Genomic DNA, 13849 nt, shown 5'->3' with positions numbered 1-13849 from the left:
GAGTACCGCGGATCTAGCACTCGGCAAAGAATATTTTACAATTTTAAAAAAACTTTGCCGAGTGCCAGATCGCTGGCACTCGGCAAAGAAGAAAAATAACTATGCCGGTCGTTCTTCTTTCTCCTTTCTCTTCTCTCACTCGCTTCTTCACTTCTCTGCCCGCGCCGCCGCGCCGCCTTATAGCCCGCCGCCGCGCCGCCCGCCGTATGCCCGCCGCAGAGGCCGCGCCGTCCGCCGTCTGCCCGCCGCGGAGGCCGCGCCGCCCGCCCGCCGTCTGCCCTTGCCGCGGCCGTGCGCCGTGCCCGCCGCGCCGCCCGCCTCCGCGGCCGTGTGCTGTGCACCGTGCGCCGTGCACCGTGCCCGCCGTGTGCCGTGCGGTCGTGCTCTCCGCGGCCGTGTGCCGTGCGCCGTGCGCCGTGCCCGCCGTGTGCCGTGCGGTCGTGCTCTCCGCGGCCGTGTGCCGTGCGCCATCTGCCCGCCCCCTCACCGCGGCCGTCCCCGCCGCACCCGCTCGCTCGTCGCCACGCCGCCTCGCCGAAGGTATAAATTATGCGTGTTTTTATTATTTATATGCGTGTTTATATGTGTGTTCATGAATTTATGCATGTTTATATGTTGCGTGTTTATTAGTTAATAAACAATATTATTTATATGAATGCTTTACTGTTTTGGTCATTTGTTGATAACGAACTGGTATTAGTTAATAAACAATATTATTTACCATGATTTAATTTGAACAAACACATGTTTATATTAATGTAATCAAAGTAGACACAGTCACATTTTTAATGAGAACGAGAATGAGGGTATGTGTGCGTAGGTTGAATGTCCTTATCATTTTATGCATGGATTTCCGGCCATCGTGCCGTTGAATTATGCGTGGAAGACAGCCATCGTGCTGATAGTTTTATTTGCAGGATTTCGAAACCTCCCCGTGCAGGGGAGGTGCTGCCGAAATTTTCTGTTGCTAGGCACCTGTTAGGGGATGGAGGACCGTGAGTGGATGTACACGGGCCGTAGAGGAAGGAACGATGTCACCACTGAATGGATTAGAAAGACCGATGATTTCGTGGAACGGGCATATGGCGAAGCTGCTAAAGGAGCTAGTCTAGTCCCATGCCCGTGTAGCAAATGTGACAACCGGAAAAGAAAACCAAAGAAGACCATGGTAGAACATATTTGGAAGAATGGATTTACGTCGGGCTATACTCGGTGGATATTTCATGGTGAAGCGCATCGTACGAGAGAGGAGGTGCTGAGACAACGTGTCGAGGATTATGACGCGGATGCGGGGGTAGCGGATATGTTGAACGACTATCAGGAGGCATAGTACACGGGAGGATGTATGGATGACGAGCCAGAGCCGACTGCAAAGGCGTTCTACGACATGTTCGACGCGGCACAGAAGCCCCTTTACGGCCAGACAAAGGTTTCTCAACTGGATGCCATTGGGCGTGTAATGGCGTTCAAGTCGCAGTACAGCATGAGTAGAGACGCATTCGATGGCTTGTTGACGGTTATTGGGAGTCTGCTTCCGGATGATCACGTTCTGCCAAAGAGCATGTACGAGGCACAGAAACTACTTCGTGCACTCAAGATGACGTATGAGCAGATTCATGCTTGTCCGAAGGGCTGCGTGCTATTTAGGAAAGAATACGCGGAGGCAAAGTACTGTCCCAAGTGTAATTCGTCTAGGTTTATGGAGGTAGACTCTGGTGATGGACAAAAGAGGCAGCTCGACATCCCCTTGACAATCCTACGACACCTTCCGTTCGTACCGAGGATCCAGCGTCTGTACATGACAGAGGAATCCGCGAAACAGATGACTTGGCACAAACATGGAAAACGATACAATCCTGACAAGATGGTGCACGCATCAGATGGTGAAGCATGGAAACACTTTGATGACATTCACCGTGAGAAAGCCGAAGAGGCTCGTAATGTACGTGTTGCGTTGGCCACAGATGGGTTCAATCCATATGGAATGAGCGCTGCCCCGTACACATGTTGGCCCGTGTTTGTTATCCCAATCAATCTCCCCCCTGGTGTGTGCTTTCAAAGGCAGAATATATTCGTGTCGTTGATAATTCCCGGACACCCGGGGAACAAAATGGGCGTGTACATGGAGCCTTTGATCGATGAATTGGTACGTGCCTGGGAGGAAGGGGTATGGACGTTTGACCGAGCTACGAAGACAAACTTCAGAATGCATGTTTGGTACCATTACTCCATGCATGACTTACCGGCCTATGGGCTATTCTGTGCCTGGTGTGTTCACGGTAAGTTCCCATGCCCAGTTTGCAAGGAAGCTCTCAGGTTCATTTGGTTGAAAAAGGGTGGCAAATATTCGTCCTTCGATAAACATCGACAATTTCTTCCTGCTGACCATCCATTCCGCCTAGACATCAAGAACTTTACGAAAGGTGTCGTAGTGACAGACCGTCCACCTGCAACGATGACTGGTGCCGAAATTCGTCAACAGATAGATGGGCTCGTGGCCAATACAGAAGGTGGTTTTGTGGGATATGGTGAGCAGCATATGTGGACACATAAGTCTGGCTTGACTCGGCTCCCCTATTATGACGACCTGCTCCTTCCACACAACATTGACGTGATGCACACTGAAAAAAATGTTGCCGAGGCACTGTGGGCAACAATTATGGACATTCCTGATAAGTCAAAGGATAATGTGAAGGCAAGAGTGGATCTGGCAGCGTTATGTGATAGACCAAAACTAGAGATGAAGCCGCTGTTGGTGACTTGTTCTCAAATGCTTCGAATTAAGAACAAGGCAACATAAAAAGTGTTACACATTAAGGTCCTTCGTCCTTCGAAACATTATGTCCCTTCGGGAAATAATGATTTAGGACGAAGGTTATCATAGACATACCTTCGGGAATATAATAAGTAATGCCGAAGGATTCATATAAAGCATGAAATATAAACATCAACATAAAATCATTTCTATTTTATTAACATGGAGAAATAGAAATGATTTTAAATTACAAATGTACCTTTGGTCCTGAGAGAAGGTAAAAAGTACAAGCGTGATGCAAAAGCCAATGCCAAGTCAGCGTGAACAGTACGGGGGTACTGTTCACCTATTTATAGGCACGGGGTACAACCCATACAAAATTACATACATGCCCTTTACATTTGGTGATAATTCTATAGCATTCTATCGAGGTCTAAATGGCCTTTTCATCTTTAAGTCGGTTCCCCTTTCTGCGAACATGCCGAAGCTTTCCTGCTTCACAGCTTCGGCACTGTGTCAACCTTCGTATCTTTTGAGCTTCTCCCTTTCTGATTCAAGTCCGAAGATACCTGTTCACACATTATACTCCAGAAACATTGTTAAATCATGTTTTTGAGGACCTTCGGAAGCCGAAGGCCCCCAACAGTAGCCCCTCGCAATATTAATTTGTTCGAAATAATAAATTCAGATTGCGATATGAACGAAGGCTTTATGCCGAAGGTCCGAAAAAACACCTTCCCTTTGCTAGAATAGCAACATTCAATGACAAGTGGGGTCTTTCAACTTTCAACGCATCAAGCGTATAAATACGGCCATACCGCAAACTTATTTTGCACGCTTTCTGGCCAACCACTCCTGCTCACTCATTTTTTAGCTCTTGTGCACTGTGATCTGCTAAGTTTTTAGCTTTGAAGCTTCGGCTTTTAAAAACAGTTTTTTAGCGCTTCCGAAGATGTCTGAAGCTGCTAAGAAGGCTGCTGCTGAGATGAAGCTGAGTCTTGATGAAGAGAAGAACCTAGGGTTTCTTATAGCGATGTCGAAGTCCAACACAGAAAAGATTACCAAGGAAATTCTGGAGGGGCTGTCTGAAGATACTGGTGACAGTGAAAGTTATGATATGGACAGCGGTGGCGAAGACTCCGAAGATCGCCCCTGGCGACCAAGCCATTCAGTTTATGGTAAATCAACTATCAAAGAGAATCATCTTGTTAATATGAGAGGAAGGTATTTCCGGGATCTGTCCATTGTGAGGGCGGACGAAGGGGAAAAAACTTGTCCACACCCTGAAGAAAATGAAGTTGTGGTGTACCGAAGCTTTTTGAAAGCTGGATTGCGATTCCCCTTGAGCAGCTTCGTCGTGGAGGTGTTGAAAATCTTCGAAGTCTATCTTCATCAACTTACTCCCGAGGCAATTATAAGGCTAAATATCTTCGTGTGGGCCGCGAGGAGTCAAGGTCTGAAGCCTGACGCAAGAAGCTTTTGTAATGTTCATGAATTATTATATGAAACAAAGCCTTGGGGCAAAGAACAGTACCATAACAACTTTGGCTGCTACAGCTTCGTTTCTCGGTCCGGGGCAAACTGTCCCGTACCAACCTTTCGGAAGAGATGGCCCGGGGATTGGATGAAAGAATGGTTTTATGTGAAGAATGACTTATCAGCACGAGAAGACATCAAAGGTATAATTATGCGTCCTATTTGGCAAAGCTTCGGCCTTCGGAGGCCGAAGGTTGAAATGAACGAAGCCGCCGAAGAGTGCCAAAGAGCCTTCGGCGTTGTCTGCTCTTTTATAGGAACAAGGGACTTAGTACAAGAACATATCGCCTTCAGGGTGTGGCCGCTTGCTGAGAAATGGGAAATGCCACAAGAAACCATAAAAGAGGCCGACGAAGGTGAGCTTGTGAGACTGAAGTACACCTTCAAATTTGGAGATAAATTTATTGAGCCAGATGATGAGTGGTTGAAAAGCATTGACAATTTAAGTGATGAGCTACTCGGGACCTACTCGAAGGCTGAAGATAATGCAATGTCAGCAGCCTTCGGAGGCCGAAAAAAGAAGAGACTGAATCGGGTATTTGATGCCATTGGGTTTGTCTACCCTGATTACTGCTATCCCATTCGAAGGCAGAAGAGAAAAAACACAATCTCTGCAAAAGAAGAAGCTGCAGCTGCTCCTAGCGAGCCAGAACCGAAAAGGAAAAAGATAAAGGTTCTTACGCAACGGCCGCGTTATATTGAACCAGCTTCGGTGTCGGAGTTTACCGGGAAAACTTCTTCAGCCACCGAAGCTGAAAAACTAATCGAGCCAGCCTTGTTGCCAGAGATCGCAGAAACGGCCGAAGTGCCACCAAAGATAGAATCAGAACAATCAAACATTTTGTTGTCAGAAACAAAAGAGAAAACCGAAGCGCCGCTCACAGAAAAAATTGAGGAGGTAAGAGAAGCAACTGAGGGCTCCAAAACATCAGAAGTTTTGAGTCCTACAGCAATCATTGGGACAGCAAAAAACCAAAAGGGGCCATCAGTGACCCCAAAAAGGAAAAGAATGGTAAATGTACTAGACGTCTTGGAGACAATTAAGTCTTCAAGCACAATTCCAAAAAAGAGTGTTGAAGTTGCTGAAGCTTCTACTGAAGCTTCGGCTCAACAAGCTGAAGCTGAAGCTGGGCCTTCAGAGCCCTACAAGGAGCAACCTTTTGAAGCTGAAGCAATAAAAATTCCAGAACCAGTATTAGTTGAAGAAACTGACACCGCCATCCCCGAAGCACCTGCCAGCACGCGTGATTACATGATACGACATGCTTCGGGGAAGAAGCTATCTGAAGAAGAAACTCATGAAGCCATCCATTATGCAAAGGAACTAAAATATCCGAAGGGGGCAATAATATTCAATGGAACGAATGAAGATGACTTCTTATACTGCCTGCCTGACAACAAAGAGCTATCTGTCTGCCGAGAAATGGCCAGAAGTATTGGTTTCCCGAAGCTTGAATCTGGATTAAGCGCCATGACGAAAGAAGATCTCGCAGACAGTCTTGCGTACAACAGCCTGAAGGTATAGGAATTAAACACTTGAAAAACCCCCTTATTTTTACGCAACTCATTCCTTTTTTCTTATATGAATTCTTTTTCGTATAGGGCCTGATCCTAAGCAACGCACTAAGAGCCCAAAAGAGCGCCGAAGATGAAAGCTATGACATTGCGTTTAATAATTTACGCTCCGAAGTTATCAGACTGAGAAACGAAGCTTTGGAAAAAGATAAAATTCTGCTTACACTGGTAGATAAAGTGAAAAAAGACGAAGCTGCTTCAAAGGCCCAGGCCGAAGCTCAAAAACGCGAGATTAAAGATCTTCAGAAACAGCTGGCTAGAGCTAAAGAGGAGCGCGCGCTTGAGGAAACGAAACGAGAACTTAGTGATTTTATGGTCAACAAATTGGAATCAAAAGTTAAGGAGCTTCGCACATCTCAGGGGAAATGCTATGTCAAATCTGTAGAATATGTGAATAAAATTAAATCCAGCTTCGCCAGCGTAGGCGCCTTTTCCAGCGAAGAGAATTTCTCTCGAGGCAATCCCGAAGGTCCGCTGGAATGGATTAGCCACGAAGCAGAGGCCTTCGAAGAGATTCTGAACAGTCGTGGCGACATATGCGCTTTTTCGGGCGCCAGAGGAATTGCTTCTGTCTTAGAGAAGAAAGGTTGCGGGCATGTAAAATTTTTAGCTCAATCCGAAGCTACCTTATCTTCCGAAGACGTCAAGGACCCCTCGGCCGAAGCAAGCGTGGTTGGTGGCAAATTTTTTACTGATATCTGGAACGACGGCGGCCGAGGAATGGCGCAAGAGATCATCCAAAGGAGCGAAAAAGGCATTCATGACGCCAGAAAAGTGGCAGAAGCTGCCGAAAGGAGTACAGAGCCCGAAAGGCAATTAGGTACCAATTAGTCGCTCTTATTGTGTTGTAATTTTTATTCCAAACTTTGCTCAAGGTTTGCAAAAGTAATGAAGAAATGTTCTCTTCCCTCAGAAACTGCTGGATCAAATGTCGACGAAGAAATTAAACAAATGGCCGAAACTATCTTGGACAAGGTTGTTGACCAACTTCTAAATGGGGCCGCCGAAGAAGTATTGAGAGAAGATTAGATGCTATTTGGAAAAATCATTTAAAGTGTAATCTATGTAACACTTTGTACATTTGAATGTAATATACAAGTCTCCTTTCATTATTGAATTCTTTACGATGCATGAAACATTAAATACATACCATTTTTGAGCCTTTGGCGAAAAAACACCTTCCCTTCTTTTCATGCTTCGTGAAGAAGGCATTCTCCGTTAAAATTATTCTGATGAATCACATCCATGCTTCGTCAAAACATTCTTCGAAGCTATACTCCGAAGCTATACAACTTCGATATTGATCTGATAAAGCTATGCAACTTCGTCAAAACATTCTTGGACAAGGTTGAGAGTATCTCCTTCTCTTGCCGAATGCAATATGATGTATGATGCTTATGCTATGCAAAATGATGTGATGATGTTATGTTATGCATGTGACATTTGTTCCGGAGATACACATAAAATATATTCGTAAGCTCTGCATTCCCTTGGGAACGTCTTTGGAGCTTCTTCGTCTTTTACTTAGACGGTATCAGCGTTGACTTTTCGCTGTAAGCCTCCCTTAGGAGCTTCTTCGCCTCTTACTTAGGCGGTATCAGCGTTGACTTTTCGCTGTAAGCCTCCCTTAGGAGCTTCTTCGCCTTTTACTTAGGCGGTATCAGCGTTGACTTTTCGCTGTAGGCTCTGCATTCCTTTAGGAACGACTTCTGAGCAGAAAACTTACACTGCGCTCCCTTTGGAACGGCTTTTTGTGACTTCATAAACTTACTCTGCGTTCCTTAGAACGACTTTCTGTTACTCCGAAGGATTTTTAATCCGAAGGTCCTCCTTGGTAACGGAAAAAGTTTTAGGCTTCAGCAACTTAGGCCTGTGGAGCAAATAGATTTTCCTCGTGGGAAACAACGAAATTATTACATGAAAACTATCAATGTTTTTTGCTTCACAGAAAATAAAACTGAATAGAAAAGACTGCTATCAAAGGTAGGATATGTCAATAAATGTGCTTCGACTCTGGCACAGTGCTGTTGACTGTGCGAGCTTCGGACTGTTCTCTGAAGTCCCTCTGATGTGGAGCGTATTGACTCCCTTCTGGCTGTTGACCTTGCTGCAATGGAGGTGGAGGCGGAAGCTGCTGCCAGGAAGCTTGAGGTTGACTTGCCGAAGCTACAGAAGCCGCAGGGTGGTTGTCTATGTATTGTGGGACATAAGGCGGATGAAACGAAGCAGTATGCATAACCTGCTTCGACTGAGCTTGTTGAGATGCAGCTTCGGCTAGTTCCTTTTGCTTCTGGATTGTAACATGGCACGTCCTAGTGGTGTGGCCCTTGCCCTCTCCACAGAATAGGCAAAACAGTCTCCTTGGCTGATCTCCGAATCTTCCGCCGAAGCCCCTGGCGCCTCTGCCTCTTGGAGCTGGTGGCCGAAAGAAAGTTTGTTGTTGCCCCGAAGCCTGTGAGGAGCACTGCGGCCTGTTTTGCTGACTCCCCTTATCATCATTCTGAGTGTTGTGAATGGAACGGACATGCCTCGGGTAGTATCTTCCTCCGAAGCCCCTGGTCATCTCAGAAAATCTGAAGGCCTCCTCCCTTCTTTGGCGAAAGTCATTGTCAGCACGAATGTACTCATCCATCTTTTGGAGCAATTTCTCCAAGGTCTGAGGAGGCTTCCGAGCAAAGTATTGAGCTGCAGGTCCAGGACGGAGCCCCTTGATCATGGCTTCGATAACGATTTCATTGGGCACCGTTGGTGCCTGCGCCCTCAATCGTAAGAACCTTCGGACATACGCCTGAAGGTATTCTTCGTGATCCTGAATACACTGGAAGAGGGCTTGAGCTGTAACCGGCTTCGTTTGAAATCCTTGAAAGCTGGTCAGTAACATATCCTTCAGCTTCTGCCATGAAGTGATTGTTCCTGGCCGAAGGGAGGAATACCAGGTCTGAGCAACATTCCTGACGGCCATGACGAAAGACTTCGCCATGATTGCAGCGTTGCCCCCGTACGAAGACACTGTTGCTTCGTAGCTCATCAAGAATTGCTTCGGGTCGGAGTGGCCGTCAAACATGGGGAGCTGGGGTGGCTTATAGGATGGAGGCCAAGGTGTAGCCTGCAGCTCAGCAGACAGAGGAGAAGCATCATCAAAAACAAAATTTCCCTGATGGAAATTATCATACCAGTCGTCTTCGTTGACGAAGCCCTCCTGATGGAGGTCTTTCTGATGAGGCCTTCTGTTCTGCTCATCGTGAGTGAGATGGCGAACTTCCTCAGAAGCTTCGTCAATTTGCCTTTGCAACTCAGCTAGGCGGGCCATCTTCTCCTTCTTCCTCTGCACTTGTTGATGTAGCATCTCCATCTCTCTGATTTCTTGGTCTAGCTCTTCTTCCTCAAGCGTCGGGCTAACAGCTTTTCTCTTCTGGCTTCTGGCCTCCCGAAGAGAGACGGTCTCCTGGTTGTGGTCCAGCGGTTGTAGTGCTGCAGCCCCAGCCGCTGAAGCTTTCTTCGGCGCCATAGCGAAGGTCTATAGCTTCCGAAGGTGTTCACGAAGACTCGAAGTGGAAGTGAGTTCACCGGAGGTGGGCGCCAATGTTGGTGACTTGTTCTCAAATGCTTCGAATTAAGAACAAGGCAACATAAAAAGTGTTACACATTAAGGTCCTTCGTCCTTCGAAACATTATGTCCCTTCGGGAAATAATGATTTAGGACGAAGGTTATCATAGACATACCTTCGGGAATATAATAAGTAATGCCGAAGGATTCATATAAAGCATGAAATATAAACATCAACATAAAATCATTTCTATTTTATTAACATGGAGAAATAGAAATGATTTTAAATTACAAATGTACCTTTGGTCCTGAGAGAAGGTAAAAAGTACAAGCGTGATGCAAAAGCCAATGCCAAGTCAGCGTGAACAGTACGGGGGTACTGTTCACCTATTTATAGGCACGGGGTACAACCCATACAAAATTACATACATGCCCTTTACATTTGGTGATAATTCTATAGCATTCTATCGAGGTCTAAATGGCCTTTTCATCTTTAAGTCGGTTCCCCTTTCTGCGAACATGCCGAAGCTTTCCTGCTTCACAGCTTCGGCACTGTGTCAACCTTCGTATCTTTTGAGCTTCTCCCTTTCTGATTCAAGTCCGAAGATACCTGTTCACACATTATACTCCAGAAACATTGTTAAATCATGTTTTTGAGGACCTTCGGAAGCCGAAGGCCCCCAACAGCCGCCAAGTGGCGGAAAGACATGGAGAAGGCCTAAGGCCGATTTCGTCCTAAGCAGGGCCCAGAGGAAGGAAGTACTTATCTACTATGCGAGTCTTAGGGATGAAGAGTCATGACTTCCACATATGGATTGAACGGATTCTTCCTGCGATGGTTCGAGGCTATGTCCCTGAGCATGTCTGGCTAACGCTTTCAGAGTTGAGCTATTTCTTCCGTCAGCTTTGTGCAAAAGAGTTATCTCGGACCGTGGTTGCAGACTTGGAAAGATTGGCCCCCGTGTTACTGTGTAAGCTTGAGAAGATATTTCCACCCGGCTTCTTCAATCCAATGCAGCATTTGATTCTTCATCTCCCCTATGAGGCACGAATGGGGGGGCCCGTGCAGGGACGTTGGTGCTATCCAATCGAGAGATGTCTAAAGACTATTCGAAAGAAATGTAGAAATAAATGCAAAATCGAGGCTTCCATTGCAGAGGCATACATTCTAGAGGAGGTCTCAAACTTCACAACAACTTATTATGGTGACAAACTGCCGAGCGTGCATAATCCACCCCCTCGTTACAATGATGGCGACAATGAATCGAACCTTAGCATATTTCGAGGCCAACTCGGAAGCGCAAGTGGCTCGACCACGAAGACCCTGACACATGAAGAGTGGTGACATATCATGCTATACGTATTGACCAACCTTGAAGAGGTGACGCCATACATGGAACAATTTCTTCATGAATTCTGGCGTCGATCAAGGGACCCCACTCCACAGGAATATGACGCTCTTCTTAGAAAGGGTGCGAGAAATGGGTTGCCCGATTTCATTTCCTGGTTCAAACGTAAGGTACGTGCTTAGTTTATAAAAGAGATACGTCTTTGAACTCAATTTAGCGTCTTTTAACTTGCGAATACTTGCAGGGCCAAAGAGATCCGTCTATGAGTGCCGAGTTGAGACAAGTAGCCAACGGCTTTGCTTATAGGGTCAAGAAATATTCTGGGTATGACGTCAATGGATACCGTTTTCGCACAACACACTACGACCAAAGTCGGCCCAATCGGAAAACAACGTGTTCTGGAGTCTTTACGCCGGGCCTTGACAATGTCGATTATTTTGGACGAATTGAAGAAATATATGAGCTCAATTTTTATGGTTCCAAACCTCTTACTCCAGTGATATTCAAATGGTCATTGGTTTGACCCTCAAGTGACGAGACGGACACATTCTAATCTTGGGATAGTCGAAATTCGACAAGATTCCACCTTAGCAGGAGACGATGTCTATATCGTGGCCCAACAGGCCACACAAGTGTATTATCTCCCATATGCGTGTCAAACGAAAGAACATCTTAAGGGTTGGGATGTTGTGTATAAGGTATCGCCGCATGGGAGGTTACCTGTTCCTAACGATGAAGATTACAACTTAGACCCGGACACATATGATGGAGAGTTCTTCCAAGAAGATGGGCTAGAAGGGCGATTTGAGATAGACTTAACTGAAGCTATCGGAATGGACGTAGATATTGAAATGGTTGTTGATGAGGAGGATGATGAGGTGCAAAATGATAATGACTTAGTAATCCTTGAAGGCAATGATGAGGTTGCGTCTTCCGATGGTGTTGAGATTGAAATGCTTGATAGTGATGATGAGAGTTATGATCCGGCTAACCCCGACACATATGAAGATTATTTTTAATCGATGTAATGCTATATGACTTTTTATTTCGCACCTGTTTTTAAATACATCTTTTTATATGTGCTTATTTGTTTACTCTTAATTGCAGGTTGTTGAACAAATATGGTGGGCGGTTTCCTGAGGAGGAGGAGGGGGAGGAGGAGTAGGACGGCGGACGATGCAGAGCAGGCAGCGCAGCAGCACGAGGCAGAGCAGGCAGCGCAGCAGCAGGCGGCGCCTCAGGACGACGACGACCAGCAGCAGGACGACGACGACCAGCAGCAGGACGCCTCAGGTTCAGGCGGCTCTAGTTCGAGGAGCATCTACCTGCGAGGCCCCGCGAGTCTCCCGCTGCGTCCCATACTTCGGGACAGACGACCGTTGATTCGGCCGGAAGGGGAGAGGTATGTAACTTTATGTTCTTCATTCTTGTTCATATTATGTGTTCAAAATCATAAAATAAACTAATACTTTTTATTTATCACTTGGACAGGTCTTGGACGGTTTTGGATTATGCTGGGGGTCATCGTCGCCCCCCAACAACATCCTCGGCCTGCTGTGCAGGGAACACTTCCCTGGACTTGTGGAGTACGCCGGAGTGACGGGTCCAGCCTTCACCTTTGACCACTACGCCGTCGCCCCCGATGCAGTAGACCGGGACGACAGGGAATTCAATAACAAGGCGGAGCGGGTGAAGCAAGAGCTGTGGGTAAGTCTTAGTATAATATAAAATATGTCGCATTCGTTGCAAATTCTTGAAATAATGTATGGATACATCGTTTTTGTATGCAGGATTTCTTCAGATGCGATGCTGGATACGAGGCTAGGGCGGATGTGGTGGCCACCACGTGCTGTAAGAAGCTCGTCGTGGACATGCACTATGAGGCCCGCATCCAGGCCATCATCACCTACCACGGCTCCGTCCTTGGGGAGAAGGTGACCAAACCTCAAGCCCGAACCATGTCGTTGACCAGGGAGCAGTACCTGCAGGTAAAGTCATGCATGTTTGGTACCAGTACTCCATGCATGAATTTTATTTTATCTTCTGATATGCACTTTATGTGTTTACTTTGCAGGTGATTCCACATTGGTGCGCCGCACATCCTCTGTGCTGGGAGCAGATGGTGGATAGGTGGTGTTCGGCTGAGTGGGACGAGGTGCACACAGCTAGCCGGGAACGGCGTTTGCAGATGCAAGGCCCCTCGCACCACCAAGGCAGCCGGAGCCTGGGCCAATATGCCGAAGCATGGGTACGCCACCTTTTTTATTTAGATATATAGCACTAAGTTAGATATTATTTCTAACTATCTCGTTGGTTTTCGTTGCAGTCGGCGTCACATGGTGGCAGGCCTTGTTCCACCTTCTCGGCCTATGCTATGGCCCATAAGGGTAAGGCGACGTCCGACGTCACCTACAACCCGGATGACGGGCCCGAGGCCTACACCAACCCCGCCGTCTACAGCCGCCTCCATGACTACACCGCCATGGCGCAGGAGGTCCATGGCCCAGACTATGATCCGAGCACCGAGCCTATCGACCCCGAGGTGCTCATGAGGGTCGGAGGAGGCAAGAGACATGGGCGGTACTGGATTGCCGACGGGGCAATCGACTCGTCCTCCACTCCCACTCTGTCTCAGGTGAGAGCAAGGAGCACGGGCTCGAGCCCAGCCATTCGACCTCGGCACGACAGCTCACAGCATCGCATACAGCAACTCGAGGTTAGTGCTTCTGTAACTCGTCCTTCCTTTAGTTATATACCTAGTCTTTGAGTTACTATAACGTTGGCTTGTAATATTACAGACCCAACTAGAAGAGATGGAGGCGAGGATAATGGCGGAGCGGGCGGCGGCTGATCAGAGGATGGCGGAGATGTTCCAGTACATGCAGAGCCTTGGCGCCGCACAGGGCATCGCTCCGCCACCTCCATTGTTCCCCCCAGTTGACCCTACTGTCTTCCACACTCCTGTGAGTATCAATATTGTAGTTAGATGTTTGTAATGCATCTGGTATAACACATGCTATCTCTTCTCTGTGCAGGGCCAATCTGGGGCGGCATCCAACAACCCTCCGGAAGGGTTCAGCCCAACGC

The sequence above is a fragment of the Zea mays genome, chromosome 2 (assembly GCF_902167145.1).
Source record: "Zea mays cultivar B73 chromosome 2, Zm-B73-REFERENCE-NAM-5.0, whole genome shotgun sequence".
Taxonomy (NCBI): Eukaryota; Viridiplantae; Streptophyta; class Magnoliopsida; order Poales; family Poaceae; genus Zea; species Zea mays.
The sequence above is the reverse complement of the archived record's forward strand: the minus strand, read 5'-3'. Positions refer to the sequence as shown.